We start from the raw sequence: 17,901 nt of genomic DNA on the forward strand, positions 1-17,901 counted from the left end.
AACGGTTTTTACATGCTGCAGAAGTGATTGGTCTGGTCCTCAAGGGTGTTTTTGCTATGACGGTGCAGAATCATTGTTAAACTTTCACTGTCATCATGGAAGCACCGTGCAGTACACCTGCATTGACAAACATTTGGCACATGTAGCCAGTGATTGGTTTGAGTTCAGGTATTCCAAACACTTACTTTTTAGTAGTGTTTTGTGTATATGTTATTAAAACAAAAAACAAAAAAAACAATAACATATAAAGCTTGAATGTTTGTTCCCACTACGAGGATATATTTTATTTTTCCTCTTTTTTTTTTTTTTTCTCCGGTGTACAAATAAAATATAGTAGTAACATGTCGTGCTTCAATTTATGTATTGTAGCCACAGGCACTTTTTCTTTTAATTTTAATTTATTTACTTTTTTTGCTGCTTCTTTTTTGTTGTATGGAGTGTTGATTATGAAATGCTGATTACTCGTACTGGTTACGTTTATATTCAGTTATTTTTTTAATATTCCAGGCAAATTATGTGAGAATAATCTAATGACAGTTCTATTCAGGTATTCTCTTTATAAGCATGTTTTTATAATGTTTGATGAGCTGCGTTATGTTTAAAAAAATATTTAAAAAGTAACAGGTTACGTTTGTATTTAGATGTTGTTGGTACTACCACAACAATTTTCTTAATATGCCCTCTACTAAAATATTTTCTTTAATTCTCCTTAATTGGTAAACACTCAGTTGTAATAAACTCGAAATCTGAAAAGCTCTAAATCTGAGTGGAGTCATGTAATTAGTGGGGTGCCACAGGGATCAGTATTAGGGCCATTGTTATTTCTAATATATATCAATGACTTGGATAGTGGAATTAGTAGTGATGTTAGTAAATCTGCGGATGACACAAAGATAGGTAGATTAATTAGGCCAGAATCGGATGTCATCTCCTTGCAGGCAGATTTAGATAGAATGAATGAATGGACGGATAGATGGCAAATGCAATTTAATATCAATAAATGCAAAGTGCTTAGCGTAGGTAGAGGAAACCCACACACTAGGTACACATTAAACAACCAAACTCTGGTAGGTACAAGGTACGAGAAAGATTTAGGAGTTATAGTTAGCTCTGAACTCCGTCTAGGGAAACAATGCATAGAAGCCAGAAACAAGGCAAATAGGGTACTAGGATTAATTTTTAGGCGTGTTAAAAGTAGAAGGCCGGAAGTAATATTAAAGTTATACTTGGCGCTGGTCAGACCTCATCTAGACTACGCTGTGCAGTTCTGGTCTCCACATTACAGGAAAGATATAGGTCTGTTAGAATCAGTACAGAGGAGAATGACTAAAAGGATACAGGGGATGAGGAGTATTCCGTACGAGGCGAGGTTGAAGGTGTTAAAATTACATTCTTTAGAAAGACGTAGGTTAAGAGGGGACCCGATAGAAGTCTAAGTGGTATAAGGGTTATAACAAGGGGGATGTAGGCAAAATTCTTAGGATCAGCAACCAGGGTAGAACAAGAAATAACGGGTTCAAGCTTGAAAAATTTAGGTTTAGGAAGGAGACAGGAAAAAATTGGTTCTCAAATAGAGTGGTAGATGCGTGGAACGGACTCAGTAATAATGTTGTTAGTGCTAGGGCATTAGAGACCATTAAAAGAAGATTAGACAGGTTTATGGATGGGGATAATAGATGGAAATAGGTAGGTATATTTCATACAGGGACTACCACGTGTAAGCCTGGTCGCTTCTTGCAGCTTCCCTTATTTCTTATGTTCTTATGTTCTTAACGTAATATTTGGCCAAATCTTCCCTCTATTCGCTTCATATATTTCTTACATCACATGCATAACAAACATCATTACTTTTACTAACATTGAAACTCCTGCAATCAAGCATACCATTACAACTAGTTCAGAATTTTTTTATAGACTTTCCCTGCCAGCACCTTCACTTTTCATCCCTGCCATTGGTAAAATCTGGAAGTATCTGCCTGCTTCTGAATTCCTTCCTTCCTGTGACGAGCTGTTTGCAGGGAGGGGTATCAGGAGACCTCTGGAAGTAAATAGATCTTCATTTTGGATTATTTACTTTATTGGGGGAAGGAAGGGAAGGATATGACATTTCAAAATCCGTGTTCAGAGTTATATAAATGTAAGAGAATTCGTCACAGAAAAAAAAAAGAAGTGGAAAAAACGAAACAGTTAGTCAGACTCGAAATGAAAAGAAAATAATAAACTTCCATTTAATATCAACCCTTAACATGTGAATATTCCATGAAAGCACAAAACAAACCCACAAAAAACAGAAGAAAATAGGAAACTGATTTATGAACAAACTGGATAAGAATATGTTCTGATATCTCTTTCCACAAGTTGACGTATACAATAACAGACCAGATAATAGTAATAATGCTAACAAAACAATACACTAAATTGGGGAGCTGACTTAGCAGGGAATGCAAGACAACCGAGGCTGATGGGAGAGCAGGTGTAGCTCTAGTGAGAGTCCTGGTGGATCTCTGGCCCTCGCTTGCGTTTGTGTTTATGTTAGAAAGATTGGTGAAGATGTAAGAGGTTTCACAGCTGAGAAAAGTGAAAGACAGTAAAACACAAAAAGTTGTTGTTTTTACCGGGCACTCACATTTATAAACTGTGGTCACGTAGTGTGGGTAGCAGATAATCAATAACAAGTGTTGAAATGACTGACGTATATTGTCCATCTTCTTAAGCTGGGCAGGTGATGTCAGTCGTCCCACCGCTAACAAGAGCTTGTAGGAGTGGAGCTTTCCAGGCAGAAGCTTGTCCCTAAGGTGAGGGTACGAGTAGATGAAGGCGTGTCAAGGGAAACAGAAGAGGAGAAGGGAAGGGGAAGAGGGGAGGGAACTGGTTAGGTTTCTTCTTCGACTTGGTCTTCATCTTCTTCATCCTGTGGGAAGGATGGAATGGGCGGATGGTTGAATAGGTGGAAGGGATGAAAACATGGATGGATGGATGGCTGGTAGAGGTAGGAGGGTGAATGGGTGGAATGGTTAGAAAGTGTAGATGAGTGGATGGATAGATTGGTGAATTGGTGGATGGATGGACGGGATGGAAGTGTGGAAGGGGTGGATGGGTGGAGAGGTGGTTGGCCATCACGGTAATCCTTAGTGACGGGACCAATCAATGAGTTTTTTTCCAGAACTGTGATGGAAGAGAAGTGTGTAGGTGGTGGTGGTGATGGCGGTGGTGTGTGTGTGTGTGTGTGTGTGTGTGTGTGTGTGTTCGTTCTCTCTCTCTCTCTCTCTCTCTCTCTCTCTCTCTCTCTCTCTCTCTCTCTCTCTCTCTCTCTCTCTCTCTCTCTCTCTCTCTCTCTCTCTCTCCTGTCTTCATAATTTCTTAATTGACTTAATTACACCTCAGTCCCATTATTACTTAATTTCCTGATAATCAATTTTGCACCAGTTTGATATTTTTCTCAACCATTCAGACTTTCATTTTTCTCCTTCTGTTTCTTTTCTTGGAGCGCAAGGGGAAAATATATATATCCTGAAATTTCCGTTATTTGCTCTATAAGATCTGTGTGGTTTCCTGGAGGTCCTTGTTGAGTGTTTTGGAACCAGCGGAATTGTACCACTGGAAAAGTAATCATGGACATAAAGAAGCAGATTGTTTTAGTCCACTTGTGTCTTGGCGTGTCCAGTAAGTAGGGCAGGACATTTCCAGGCCATCTTTCGTGAGTCCTGCTCCTCTTCCATGTCCTGCGTCCCCTTCCCTTCTCTCTGTTCCAGGGCGTGTATCCTTTATGTCACACTCTCTTTCCTTCCTCTTCCTTCGCCATTTCCTAAGTATCAGAGTTTGCATCGTGTTCCAGTCTAGTCAAGTGTTCAGGAACCCAGCAGACATGTACCACTGGAGAAATAACTATAAATGTGTAGTAGCAGAGTGTCTGACTTCCTCCCGTGTCCTTCGCGTGTCCATGGCATCTTCCTCCTTTGCTTCCAATCTCCACAGCTTCATTTCAAGTCCATCTCTCCATCTCCCTTCCATTCTGCACTCGATCTTCTCCCTTTTTAGTCTTGCAGGATCTTAATAAGTTCCTCATCTCCTCGTCTTATCACATGACCAAAACTATCTCCACTTTAATTCCCTTATCACCTCCGTAATGCACACCACTCCTGCCTCTCACTCCCCGCTTGCTCCCCGCTGTCTCCTTCACCCCTCCGTCGCGCCACGCTGCTTCCCTTGCCTTGCCTTGCCTTCCCTGTCTGTCCCTGGGGCCCGCCGAGTGTTGTTGTCGGGAGTGAGGTCTAATCTTGTCGTCGTGTCCCTGATTGTCCGGGCAGCTCATTCCCGCAGGAGAAGGAGGAGGAGGAGGAGGAAGAACAGAGAAATTCTAAAAATGCGAACCAGAGAATAACCTAAGTAGCCCCAGACTCTTTCTTTTCCTTTTCTTCTCCGAGGAAGTCCGAGAAGCGACCGCACCAGTGAACTATGGGAAGTGCACGAGGAGGAAGAGGAGGAAGAGGAGGAGGAGGAGGAGGAGGAGGAGGAGGAGGGGCAATAGCAGAGAGAGGAGAAAGAATTATGAGGGGACTCGGGAGTTGAAAAGAAGTTCTTAAAATAAGCGAGCTCGGGGAGAACAGGACTGGGAGGAGGAGGAGGAAGAAAAGGAGGAGGGAGAAGAAGAAATGAGACCACGTGGAAGACAAATATGAAGAGCAAAACGGAAAAGACGACGAATACAACGACGACAACGAAGACGGAGATGGAGAAGAAACATTTAATAAAAGCGCAAGAGAAATAAGAGAAAGTGGGAAGAAATAAGAGCAAGTGGGGAAGAAAGAAGAAACGGAGGACGAAGAAAGCTAGTGAAATGGGATGAAAATGAAAATAAGAAGGAGATGAATGATCTTGACGTGTTGAGGAGGAAAAAGTAGTCTGGCTAAAGTACGGAAGAAAAGTACGAGATTTAGGACTGGCAGGAGGGAGAGACAGGGGAGAGGGAAGGGGACAAATGAAAAAGTGGGAGGGAGAAAGGAGAAGATGGAAAAAGGAGGGGATCAGACATGTGCTGGAGGAATGGAGACGGACGGGATATTTAGGAAGAAAGGCAGACGATGGACTGAGGAGGAGACGCAGGGTAAGAGAGAAAAAGGAGATGAGAAGATAAAGAAAGGGTAATAGAAGAGAAGAAATAAGAAATAAGAAAATAAGAGAAGGAGGGAGAAACACAGAAGAATACATATTAAAAACAAATATCAGGAGACGTATTGATTTACAAAGAGAATATCTGCAGGAAACTATTGTTATTAGAGAATGTGGGGAAGTAAGATATAATGAAACAAGGCTCCTCCCCGCCCACCTCTCCGGTTCGTGGTGGCAGGGAATATTGGGAGAACATCATGCATAGTCATAGAAAAGGAAAAAAAAAAAATGACGCAGAAGAAAAAGATAAAATGTCCCAGTTATTTTGCCACAATGGACTAAAAGACCTAAAAGAATAATATTTGGTAAATTTGGTAAATAGTGTATCTGATATATATGATCTCTTATTCTTAAACGCTTTGTTCTCTCAGAAAGGGTATTTTTTAGGGGCCACAGAAATGATCAGTCGAGTTTTTATAGAAGTTTTCCTGTTGATGATGCAAGATCCTCGTAAAACTATCACTCGAATCACGAAATCACTCTTGAAAATCACAGTAACATCCAGTGGAGCCGGTCAAGGGAAAGAGACAAGACGAAATGTTCCAGAAAACTGTCCATCGTCTTGAGTCGCGATATGAAGCCCAACACCCCTGTGAGATTTCAAACAGTCAGTCTTGCCAACTCTGCTGAAACTGCTCGAATTGCTCTAGACTGAAAAAATTAGCGTTCACGAGAGTAAGGATAATCTTTTGAATGAATGTACTAACTTGTAGGGAAAGTTATTGTATTGTTTATTTGTTTATTTGTTTGTTTGTTTATTCATGATTACTTATTTTTAGAGAGAATATAGAGGAAAACGGTAAAGTAATCAAGACTGCTGCTGCCGTTAGTGCATGCTGTGAAAGGGATGACTCTAGCAATAATAGACAAGCGTTCTCATGATACTTCTCAGAAAACTAGGGAAGGAAAAGGTATTTCTCAGGAATATTTATTCAGTCGTGACTTGAGCTGACCTAAGCGTTACTGGCGGCCTGAGAGTCAGTACCTGTCCTCGCACACGAATGCTCTCCTATTTCATGCGTGCAATTCTTGGGTTTGTCTGTTATAGGGATTTTTATTATGTCCCTTCGGCAAATCCAAGCAAAGTAGATAATATGGCACTCAATCCCAGCTGGAATAAATGTTATAAGGTTTTTTTTTTTTTTTTAGATTCCCTCGAGTAAATTTTATGGGGATTCTTCAAATACTGTGAAGTAAAATATTACGGGAATCTTGTTGTTTATTTCGAGAAAATATTATGTGGATCTTATTATATGTTCACGAGTCAGTTTTATAAGGATATTATTTATTACTACGAGTAAATTTCATGGGAGTTTTTATATTCTTATTAAATACTTAGGAGTAAATCTTGCGGTGGTCTTTTTGTATGCTTCTGAGTGAATACCAGGAATGTATTATTGAATGTTCCTCAGTAATTGTTGAGGAAACCTTATTAGATGCTTTCAAGTAAATGTTCTACAAGTCTTACCACATGTTTCCTGAAAATTTACATAAAACTATATCAATGGGCGTGCGATCAAGTCAAATAACTTATTACGTGGATCTTATATTCTTTAGAATGAATGTTATGAGAGTATACACTTCCAAATAAATGTTATAAAGATATCATTAAATATTTCATGAAAACTTGCCTATAACTACATCACTCGGCGTACAGTCACGTGTAGTAACTATGATGTGGAACTTGCTACATTCTTTCAAGTACATGTATGAGAATATTTCCATTACCATACGCTTTCCAGTAAATGTTGCAAGGATATCCCAACACACTACAAGAACATTTACTTCAAGCTACATCACTCGGCGTCATTCAAGAACCATCAGCACTCAGCGAGCCTCGGTCTATTGGTGCCAAATGCGCGCTGGTTTTCCATTATTGGCTTATTTGCTTCAGGGAATGAATTAATTTTAACTTTGATGTTTTTTTTTTTCAAATAACTTAATTAGAAAGTGACGTTAGACTAATCGAAGAGGAAGAGGAGGAGGAGGAGGAGGAGGAGGAGGGGGAGGCTTGTCAAAGTTAAGGTAATGAAGAGTAATTAGTAACTTAAGATTGACGGGGACACGTGGAGAGAGAGAGAGAGAGAGAGAGAGAGAGAGAGAGAGAGAGAGAGAGAGAGAGAGAGAGAGAGAGAGAGAGAGAGAGAGAGAGAGTGACTGACTGACTGACCGACCGACTAGATTCCCGCGTCACCATGGAGGAGGAAGGGCACGGTGAAGAGGGAAATCAGCGTGTTTGTGAAGTACATCTTGAGTGAAGAGAAGAGGAGGAACAAGAGTGACAGTGGTCTCCTTTTTCTGCCGATCCTCTTGATCCTTCCTTCCTTCCCTCTTCCCTTTTTTCTCTCCTCCTCCTCCTCCTCCTCTCTGCTTCTTTTGACTCTTCCTTCCTTCCCTCTCTCCTTTTTACTGTTCTCCCTCTCCTAATCCTCCTCCTCCTCCTCATCTTTACCTCTTTTGACTCCTTGCTTTTATTTTATTTACTCTTTACTTCTTCCCTCAACCTCATTCCCTTCCTTCTTTCTACCTTGTATTTCTACTGTCTTTCGTTTTTCTATTTTTTTTTTTTACCTCGTCTTCCTTCTCCCTTCCTCTTCTCTCCTCCTTCTTTCCATAATTATTCTCCTGCCCACCTCTTTCTTTCTCTCTTTTACTTCTTCTGTCTTTCGTTTTTCTAGTTTTTTTTTTTTTTACTTCATCTTCCTTCTTCCTTCCTCTTCTCTCCTCCTTCTCTCCCTGATTATTTTCCTGTCCACCTCCTTCCTTTCTTTCGCTTCTCTTCTCTTTTCATCCCTCCGCCTGCTACATTATTATTTTTTTTTTGTTATTCTCTTTATTTTTCACTTTCCTCCAACTCATATTTGTTTTATCTCTACTTTCTTTTCTCGTTTTCTTTTCCAAGCTTCTTACTTCCTCATTCTTTTCCTTCGTTATTCTTTCCTTCCTTCCTTAATTCCCTCCTGTTTGCTCTTTATTCCCTTTTTCATCCCTCTTCTCCCCTCCTTACTTCTCCTTCATTCAATACTTTCCTTCCATCCTCTCCATCTTCTCTCCACTCCTGATTCATTATTCTTCTCTTTTTCTTCCACCTCATTTATATTTTTTTCTCTTTTACCGCTGCTTCCTTTCCCTATCTTTTTTTTATTTCCTTTTTTGTTCTTTTTTTCGTCTCCTTTTATCTCTACTCCCATCTTTTCACGTCTCCCCCTCTTTTTACTACTCTTCTTAATTATAATTTTTCCTCCCTCCCTTTTTTCCTCTCTTTTTATCTCCTCTCTAATTTCCTATTCTTCTATTTTCCTTCACTCATCCTGTTGCCTTATCCTCATCGTCTCATTCAGTTTCTTGTCTTCTCCCTAAAAAAATCTTCCCACTCGCCGCTACTTCCTTTTCTTCTGCCAGATTTTTCTTTACTTTCATTTTTTCTACCTTCTTTTTTTTTTTCTTCCTTCCTTATTCTCTCTTACCACTCACCGCTACTTCCGTTTCTTCTCCCAAATTTTTCTTTACTTTCATTTCTTCTCCCTTCTCTATTTTTTTTCCTTTTTTCTTCCCCCTTATTCTCTTCCATTTCTTCTCCTTTTTGGGATATTCATTACAGCTGCGCGTGGCGTCGGCGCTTTCCCCCGTCTCCTTGGCCTCTGACCCTGTGGTGGATGGCACCCCTCATCCCGGGACAGAGGGCCGATGGGACATCCGGGTTTTCACCGTTTACCTTCCCCAGGTTTCCCCAGGCACCAATCTGCCGACCGAAGGAAGGATGAGCAGCTGGGTGACTTTTGCGTCTTCCCCAGGGACCGCGTATTCGTAGCCATTGCCCAAACCACTGCACCGCGGAAGTGAGTGTGCTCCCTCACTTACTATTCAAGATTGTTGTTGACTGTGAATCTGAATCTCCAACTCCAACTTGGTACGAGTTCCTACGAAGCAGATGATCGGGTTCTGCAAATGTCTGTTTGAATTTTTCAGCATTTCAACACACGCGTCAACGCACGCAGGATTCAAGACACGTCCTCAAATTTTAGATAGCCATTTTGATCACACTCAGTGGGGACTGGTGTCTTCAGTGGGCATTTTTTTTATATAGACTTTTTGTTGCCTTAGGTCAGTCCTCTCTTACGTAAATAAAATAATTAATGAATAAAATCAGTCGCGATAGAATAATTTTGGTTACACTGGTAAATTTAGTCGCTAATTCCTCATTTACTGTTGATTAAAAGGTTAAATTTCCCATTAAAATAATAATTATTGAAGCATTTCACTGATTGGCAATTTATCCCGTAATCATCGACTTTTTAGACACTTTGTGCTACAGTCACTTCAATACTTCTGCCGCCTGGAAAGACAAGCAGCCTCTCTCTCTCTCTCTCTCTCTCTCTCTCTCTCTCTCTCTCTCTCCATGTGTTTGTGCTTGTGTCCGTCTGTCTGTCTATGTGTCTTTGCTATTTTTTTTTTTTTTTGTGTGTGTTTTGAATATAAGCAAAGAATGACCATATCAGTGAAAGGCTTAATGCATGCTGGTGATTTGGCTGCACGGCGCCCAAATCGCTACATGGAGCCAGATCAGTGAATGCCTATTAGTATATCAGGGATTCCCAATAAATGAGAGGACTCAGGAATATACTAATTTCCCGAGTGCCACGGAATCACGGAAATATTTGTTGTAGTTGGCTCAGTTTTACAAGCGCGGTAATTAGTGGATGTGGGAAATGGATGTTAAATAGAATGGTGGACTTTTTTTTTTTTTTTTGTCACACACAAGGAAAGAAAAGACGAAATGCAAAAATACATTCAGGAAAAAAAGAAGCCTGAAATTGTCACTCTCAGAAAAGATGGTGTTGTAGATGTACAGAATGGATTTCAAATAGAGCGGTGAATCTTTTATTAGTTATTTATTTATTTTTAACAGATACAAGGAGTGAAAGATCCAAGGGCAAAAAGGAAAACATTTAATAAAAGAAGCCTCGCTTATTGTCTCCCTCCGAAAAACAAATAATAATAATAATAATAAATGTAGAAAAACAACATTATTTCGAAGATTTTTTTTTTTTTCATACACAAGAAGAGGAAGACCAGAGCAAAAAAAAAAATAATAATACTAACACTCGGAAAAAAGAAAAAATCCAGCCAATTGTCTCTCAGAAAAGACAATAATAGTACAATACAATAGAACCATATAATATAATACAATAGAACCAGTCTAGTGTCACAAATCTCATGTGTCATCAGTAGGACTATATAGGCGGTATTGCTCGATCAGATTTACGTATAGAGTCAAAAGAATCATTTCAGGCTCCAGGAAAACAGTGACGGCTCGTGCTGACCTGCGGATGGAGGGCGTGTTTTTTTCACCTCAAACTAAGGACTGTCAGATATGAAAGTTGGATATTAAATTGTCACACATAAGGGTAATATCTCTTCAGTAAGTTAAGTTGTTTATCACGCTTGAAAATGTTGTGTTTGAAGCAAATTGTTCGTCACGCATGAAGGTAATGAAGGTTAAAGGTCGCTAATGAGTGACAGAGCGATGGCAAAGCGCCAACACTCAATCTCCCCGTCACGTGCATGAGGGGCACCGCAGCGCCTCTCATCGCCTCACACCCGAGGCAGCCTGGGCCAGCCCACTGGCTTTAGGGGTTTTATTGTTTTATTCTTTTTATTATTGCTTTTTTTTAGGTGAGAGTTTTATTTTATTTTTTGCACGCACACACACACACACACACACACACACACACACACACACACACACACACACACACATATATATATATATATATATATATATATATATATATATATATATATATATATATATATATATATATATATATATATATATATATATATATATATATATATATATATATATATATATATATTGGATGGTTTTATTTATTTTGTTTTCCTCATATTTATATGTGAATCAGTTTAGATAAGCAATTAAAAAGTAAAAAAAAAAAAAAAGGAATCTAAAATGAAACAAGATTTGCTTTTTTTTTTTTTTATGTAGGAGAGGTACCGGCCAAGAGCAACAAAATTATAATAAGAAAAAAAAAAAAACACTGAGGTGCCGATCCCCGAACAAAGTGAAACGCGGTCGTCAAAAATAACAGGATAAATGTCTTGAAACCTCCCTCCTGAAAGAGTTTAAGTCATAAGAAGAATAAAGAAGCAGGAAGGGATATCCAGAGTTTACCAGAGATTGTGAATACTGGTTAACTCTTGCATTACAGAGGTGGACAGAAAAGGGGTGAGAGAAAGAAGAAAATCTTGTGCAGCGAGGCTGCGGGAGGAGGAGAGGCATACAGTTAGTAACATCAGAAGAGCAGTTAGCATGAAAATAGTGGTAGAAGATAGCAAGAGATGCAACTTCACGGCGATGAGAAAGAGGCTGAAGACAGTCAGTTAAGGGAGAGAAGTTGTTAAGTCTTTGATTCCACTCTGTCTAAAAGAGCAGAATGAGTGTAATCTCCCCATACATGTGAAGCATACTTCATACATGGACGAATAAGGCCCCTGTACAGAGTTATCAGTTGGAGGAGCGAGAAAAACTGGCGGAGACTCAGAACACTTAACTTCATGGAAGCTGTTTTAGCTAGAGATGAGATGTGAAGTTTCTGGTTTAGATTATAAGTAAATGATGTTCAATGTAGAAGAGGGGGCCAGTTTGAGTGTCACTGAAGAAGAGGGGATAGTTGTCTGGAAGGCTGAGTGGAGTTTATAGATGGAGGAATTTAGTTTTTAGGCATTGAACAGTACTAAGTACGCTCTGCCCCAATGAGTCAGGCTTTCTGTGGCTTCTATGCGAGAACTGTTTACTTCCTGAAGGGTTGGATTTCTACGAAAAGACGTGGAAAAGTGCAGGGCGGTATCATCAGCGTAGAAGTGGATAGGACAAGAAGTTTGGTTTAGAAGGTCATTGATGAATAACAGGAAGAGAGTGGGTGATAGGAGTCATACTTTGTCCGACCGCCGTTTACCCGCGCTTGGTGACCAAGCAGCCGATAGCAGGCGGCCAAGACAACCCCTTTGGGGGGACGACAGGGTAGTGGGCTCGGCCAGCACTACTCACACCTACCGCCTTCGGACGGCACAGGTGATGCGAAACCTACCTGCCGAAGTCGCCCCCGACAGGATTCCAGCTGAGGACGCCACCCTCAGACCAGGCGGTTGGCTACCTGAATTACTAGGCCCGCTGCAACATGAAACACCATTCGCAGACGTACGCCTTCTGCTAGCGCGCCTCTGGTCCGAGAGACGAACACAGAGGCTTTATGTCCGCCCCTCGGACCAGCGGGGGACTGGTACCGCATCCGCACCGTGTACCCCTTTACCAAAGCCATGAATCCGCTGGTCTTCAGGCAGGAAGAGCGCTACCTTCCCTCCAGTGGGCAACAGTAGCAACAGAACGGTCAGGAAACTTGAGATAAAGTTGTATTATAAATGATATGTCTAGCGTGGCGCTTTGTTATGTTCTTTCGTCTGTGCGCTTTTCGTACGTATGCTGATTGATGACGTGGTGTCTGCCTTCCTGGGAGGTGCAGCCAGTGTAGGGAGTCAGTTGTACTCCTGCATTGACGTCACCGCCACCGCCTCCTCCCTGCCCAGGATTAATGTGTCGTGGATACAGTGTTTGGTTTTGTTGGGTGACACAGGAACTTGGATTGATGAGTGTGTGACGGTTCAACTGGGAGATGGTAGTGGACGGTGCACTACGGTGACTTGTGTATGCTGGAGTACCTGGGAATGTCTGACAACCAATTAAGTAAGTTGTTTGTATGTTTATACATATGTTAATTATTGGCTGTGAAATGATTAGGGTAGGTATTGGAATTGTATTTTGGTGGTTATATTGCCCAGGTTATAGTGTTTGGATTTGTTGGGTGGTGTCGGATCAGCTGGGAGGTGGTGGTTGGTGTCTACCTGCTGGTAGCTGTCCGACGACCAGTTGAGTGGTGCTGGTTCAGCTGGGAGGTGACGGTTGGTTCTGCCTGATGGAAAGTACCTGGTGGCTGTCCGTCATGCAGTGACTAGGGCGAATGTGCCGTGGGGAAATGAAAAGTGAGTTGTTTGTATGATTACTGTGTTTTGGGGACGATACTTGCATTGCTGATGCAGGTTGTCACTGGGCTGTGAAATTTATAATATCTAAGATTGTATTCGTGATGTTTGTGTTATTGTGGGTCCATATTGTATGTTTACTATGTTTACTATGATATAGTAACTGATATTTGTGGTTCTGTATAGCTTACACTGGGTTTCCCAAACAGGTTGAAATAAATTATTTGACAACGCGTGGTTTCTTCATATTCGTCCTACAAAAGTTACAGAGAGAAGGATAAAAGTCGTAGGAGGGTAGTTAAGAAATCAAAGCTTTGTGCCAGACTCTGTCAGAACCTTTAGATATGCCTAAGTCAACAGCAAAAGTTTCACCAAAATCCTTAAAAGAGAATGACCAAAACTCAGTAAGGAAAGCTAGAAGATCACCAGTAGAGCGGCCTCGACGGAACCCATACTGGCGATCGGATAAAAGGTTGTGGAGCGATAGATGTTTAAGAACCTTTCTGTTGAGGATAGATTCAAAAACTTTAGAGAACCCAGAAAATTAAAGCAATAAGACAGTAGTTTGATGGATTAGAACGATCACTTTTTTTTTTCTTTTGTAACAGACTGAATGGAGGCAAACTTCCATCAAGAAGGAAAGGTAGATGTTGACAGACAGAGTTGAAAGAGTTTGATTAGGCAAGGTGCAAGCACGGAGGCACATTTTCGGGGAACAATAGGAGGGACCCCACCAGGTTCATAAGCCTTCCAAGGGTTAAGGCCAGCGTAGGGATGGAAAACATAACTGTGAAGGATCTTAATGGTTCACATAAAGTAGTCAGACTGGAGGAGTGGGGAACAAGCCCTGAATTGTCCAAGGTAGAGTTTTTAGCAAATGTCTGAGCAGAGAGTTCAGCTTTAGAAATAGATGAGGTGGCAGTGGTACCATCAGGTTGAAATAAAGGAGGGAAAGATGTAGGAGCAAAGTTATTGGAGATGTTTTTGGTTAGGTACCAGAAATCAGAAGGGGGGTTAGATCTTGAAAGATTTTGACACTTTCTATCTGAAGGTCATGTTGATACAGGTTGGTTCGGTTGGACAGTCTGTGTTAATTTGTACTGTACAGGAAATGAACGGGTCAGGCTTGACTACTTTTACATTTTTTGTGTACGAGTATATGTACATATTTTAATCTTATTTATCAGTATGATATAAATCTAAATTTTCTTATGTAAAATGTTAAAAAAAAACGCACTTTTTTTTTTTTTTGGCGGAGGCGGATGTTTGGGTAGGTTTTATTAGTGCCAACCCCACCTCTTACTCAAGGGGCAGTAACGTCTGACAACTGGAAAGCAAGGAGACTAAGTGGGGCTCCAACGCTCGACCACCGAATGCGTAGCACCGGCGCGCCTCCACATTGGTAGCCAGCAAGTTTAATTGTTTGTCGCTATGAATTAGAATATCGCATTTACTTTCACTATAATTGATTTATTAATCCTCCAATTTACAATGAATTCACCCCTGTGCTAATTTCCAGAATGCAATTTAGCTTAATTCATTTATGTGCAAATTAACCAAACACGTTTTACTTCGCAATTCATTAATTTAATTTTAATATGACACAGTCTTGTATACGAAAAATTTGGACATGACGGAGGAAATGAGTGGGCGTCTGTGATGCCATGGCGAGCAGGCCGGGCAGGGCAGCTTGGGCGTGTTGGCAGCTTGCCGCGACGCTGCCGAGAAAGGCCGTGAAACATCTTGAAGCACAATACGATGAGCAGATGGAATGCCTGTGAGTACAGTAAGATAAGTAGATGGAATGCCTTGACATACAATACGATGAGCAGATGGAATACCATGGCACACAATACAACGAACAGATGGAATGCCTGTGAGTACAATAAGATGGACAGATACAAGGCGCTTGTTGGCCCATCATGTAGTTACCTAATGACCAGCATACGTACAGCTGAGAGGAGAGGCAGATAGGCTAAGATGGAGAAGAATGATGCGCTGTCAATTCTTAACGGGAGACGAAATAAGACATAATAATTTTGCGAACTACCTAATGACATTGATCTGATGACTCACGTGCGACTGAGAGGAGACGCAGAGGACAGTAAGGTGGAGACGAGTGATGCGCTGTCAGTTCCTAATGGGAGGCGAAATAAGACTCACTAATATTGTTATCTAATGACTTACCTAAAAACTCGCGCACTACTGAGAGGAAGACAAAGTAAGACGAAGACGAGTGATCACTCTCGATTCCTAACGGAAATGAAAGATTATGCTCATTAATTTTGCCGTCTAAGGACACGTGGATATGGTAACACTGACAGTGATTTGCCGCTCCCACCGTTGACAGGCTTAAGTATTCACGGCTTCATTCAAAACACGCAGCAAATCGGCTTCGAATTCCCACCACAAACCACTGTTTACTTTAGAACATAAGAAGACAAAGGAAGCAGCAAGTCATGGGGCTTACACGTGACAGCCCCTGAATTACTTGGAGACCGCGTTATTTGTATCCATGTAAACCAATATCCTACGAAAAAAATAGATAACGTAAAGATTCAAAACCAATTTCCAACACGCTCTGAAACGTGACAGGGCGACGGAAGCCAGTGAGCGAGTAAGAGCATCAGACAAGTGACATTATTGACATATTCACACATCCCGAAGCAGGGAAGTTGCTGAAACAGGATGAAACAGCTCTGAATTAGTACAAGTTGGCGAACAGAATAGTAAAAAACTACCACTATGAGCACTTAATGACTACACACCTTCACAACATTTACTCCAGCACGGTGGTCGCCGGAGCTTGAGTGATTGCAGCGGCGGCGACTCGCGGCCTCAATTCATTTCACATTTGGCTTCACATTTAAGGAGTTGGAAGGCTGCGGTTGAAGTCTGATTTTCCGGACGTCAAGACACTTCCGATCACGAGCAATTATTAATTATGCTTCGAAAACTGCGCTCCTAGTGAGAGAGAGAGAGAGAGAGAGAGAGAGAGAGAGAGAGAGAGAGAGAGGGTGTTCTGCAGATGGTTATTAGCGTGAAGGTGCACAAGTGAAATGAAGCACAAGAGTATTAAAGGAACATTAGGGACAGATGTGTGTGTGTGTGTGTGTGTGTGTGTGTGTGTGTGTGTGTGTGTGTGTGTGTTTGTGTTTGTGGCGGCAGCAGCAGCAGCAGCAGCAGCAACAGCCACTTACATAACCATTGAACTCTGAGGCAGGTGGCGGGAGGCGGCTGGGGGAAGGAGGTTGGCGGGAGGAGGCTGGCGGGAAGCATCACAACTATTCACGATTGTTATAGCGATGAGGGAATCCCAGAGAAGTATTTTCCCTGAGGCGTCCCTGGAGTGCGTCAGGCGGTGATGGCCGCGTGATGGATGGCGCCATCCCTACTCCCCGCCCCACCCAGCCCACCCTTGCGTAATTCTGTCCGCATCCTCTGTCTCTGGCGTGCGACGTGACGCTGTTCGTATTCTTTTGTTTCCACGATACTCTCCTCACCGCCGCCGCTGTCGTGAGTGAAAAGTATTGTTCGTGCCGCGTGACGGACGTGGAGTGTGGCGGTGCTCAAGGATTGTGGATGTGCTGACGGGCGTGGTGTCGGGAGCAGTGTGCGTGCTCAGCCACACTGGTGTAATTGGCTCATGACTATAATCCGTGCCAAATCACAGTCGGGAGCGAAAAGCGGTAGGATGAGAAGACTTTATTCTCGAAAAAATAAGTATTTTATGAAAATCCTCACTTAAAAGTGAAGTAAAACGCGTATGCACAATCCCTATTTTGCAGGGCAAAGTGTTTACCATCACCAAACGTAAATGTTGTACCCACCCAAGTAACGAGTTGGTCGTGTGCTAAGTAAGCCGTCGTAAGCAAAATATAGAAATAAAATAAAAGTGAGGAATATCTTTTTGGTCTGATAGCGCGCTGGTCAGTCATACATGTCGTATGCCGACTATATTTGATTTAGTTTTCATAATTTGAAAGACGGCAATAACAATTTATTGCGTTTACTAAGGAAGAGTAACCTTAACACTTTGTTGAACTATTGCAGATGTTGCAGGCAGCAGTCGTGTCCCTCCCCGCCATCTTTCCCTTCCCTTTCTTTACCCAAAGCAAGTTATTGGCGGTGCGTCACTCACGCCGCCAATTTCCCTTCTGCGCGGCGTCACGAGCTGCCGTGCCCGCTGCCTCCGTGCTACGTGAGTTCCCTCCCCGGCAGGAATCTTGTCTTGAGTCACTCCCCGTCGTGGGGAGAAGAGGGAAGCCTCATACGCCTCACATTAATGAGGCTTCGCATTACTATCAATACTCTCTCTTTTGTTCCGCCTCACTGGTGCTCGCTCTCAGTAAAACCTGAATGTCTTCAAAGGAGGATCAATAAGGGCAAGGAAGCCCCGGCGGGAGCACTGCCGCCCTGCCACCTGGTGCCAGGCGCTGAACGGCCGGCCATTCACACCAGCACTGGGGAAGCAGCATGACGCGTGCTGTCCCGTCCTCTCTTCCTCACCACCAAGACAAACTAAGTGTTACCTGACGTCACACACTCAACATAATACAAACACTCGTATTACTGAGGAGGCGGTAGATATCTACTGAAACGGTAATTACTCCCAGTGAAATCTCAAGCATTGGACAGGGGTTGCTGTGAACTTTCCAGTGACCAAGCAGT

General features: G+C 42.0%; 1 long non-coding RNA gene across 1 annotated transcript; it reads left to right on the forward strand.

Moving 5' to 3' along the window:
* The first annotated feature begins 11,342 nt into the window (after positions 1-11,342).
* On the forward strand, positions 11,343-13,463 carry LOC135116047 (uncharacterized). Its single transcript, XR_010276148.1, has 2 exons — positions 11,343-12,934; positions 13,068-13,463. It is a non-coding gene; the product is annotated as an uncharacterized LOC135116047 (long non-coding RNA).
* The last annotated feature ends 4,438 nt before the right edge of the window (positions 13,464-17,901 follow it).

The sequence above is a fragment of the Scylla paramamosain genome, chromosome 30 (assembly GCF_035594125.1).
Source record: "Scylla paramamosain isolate STU-SP2022 chromosome 30, ASM3559412v1, whole genome shotgun sequence".
Classification (NCBI taxonomy): Eukaryota; Metazoa; Arthropoda; class Malacostraca; order Decapoda; family Portunidae; genus Scylla; species Scylla paramamosain.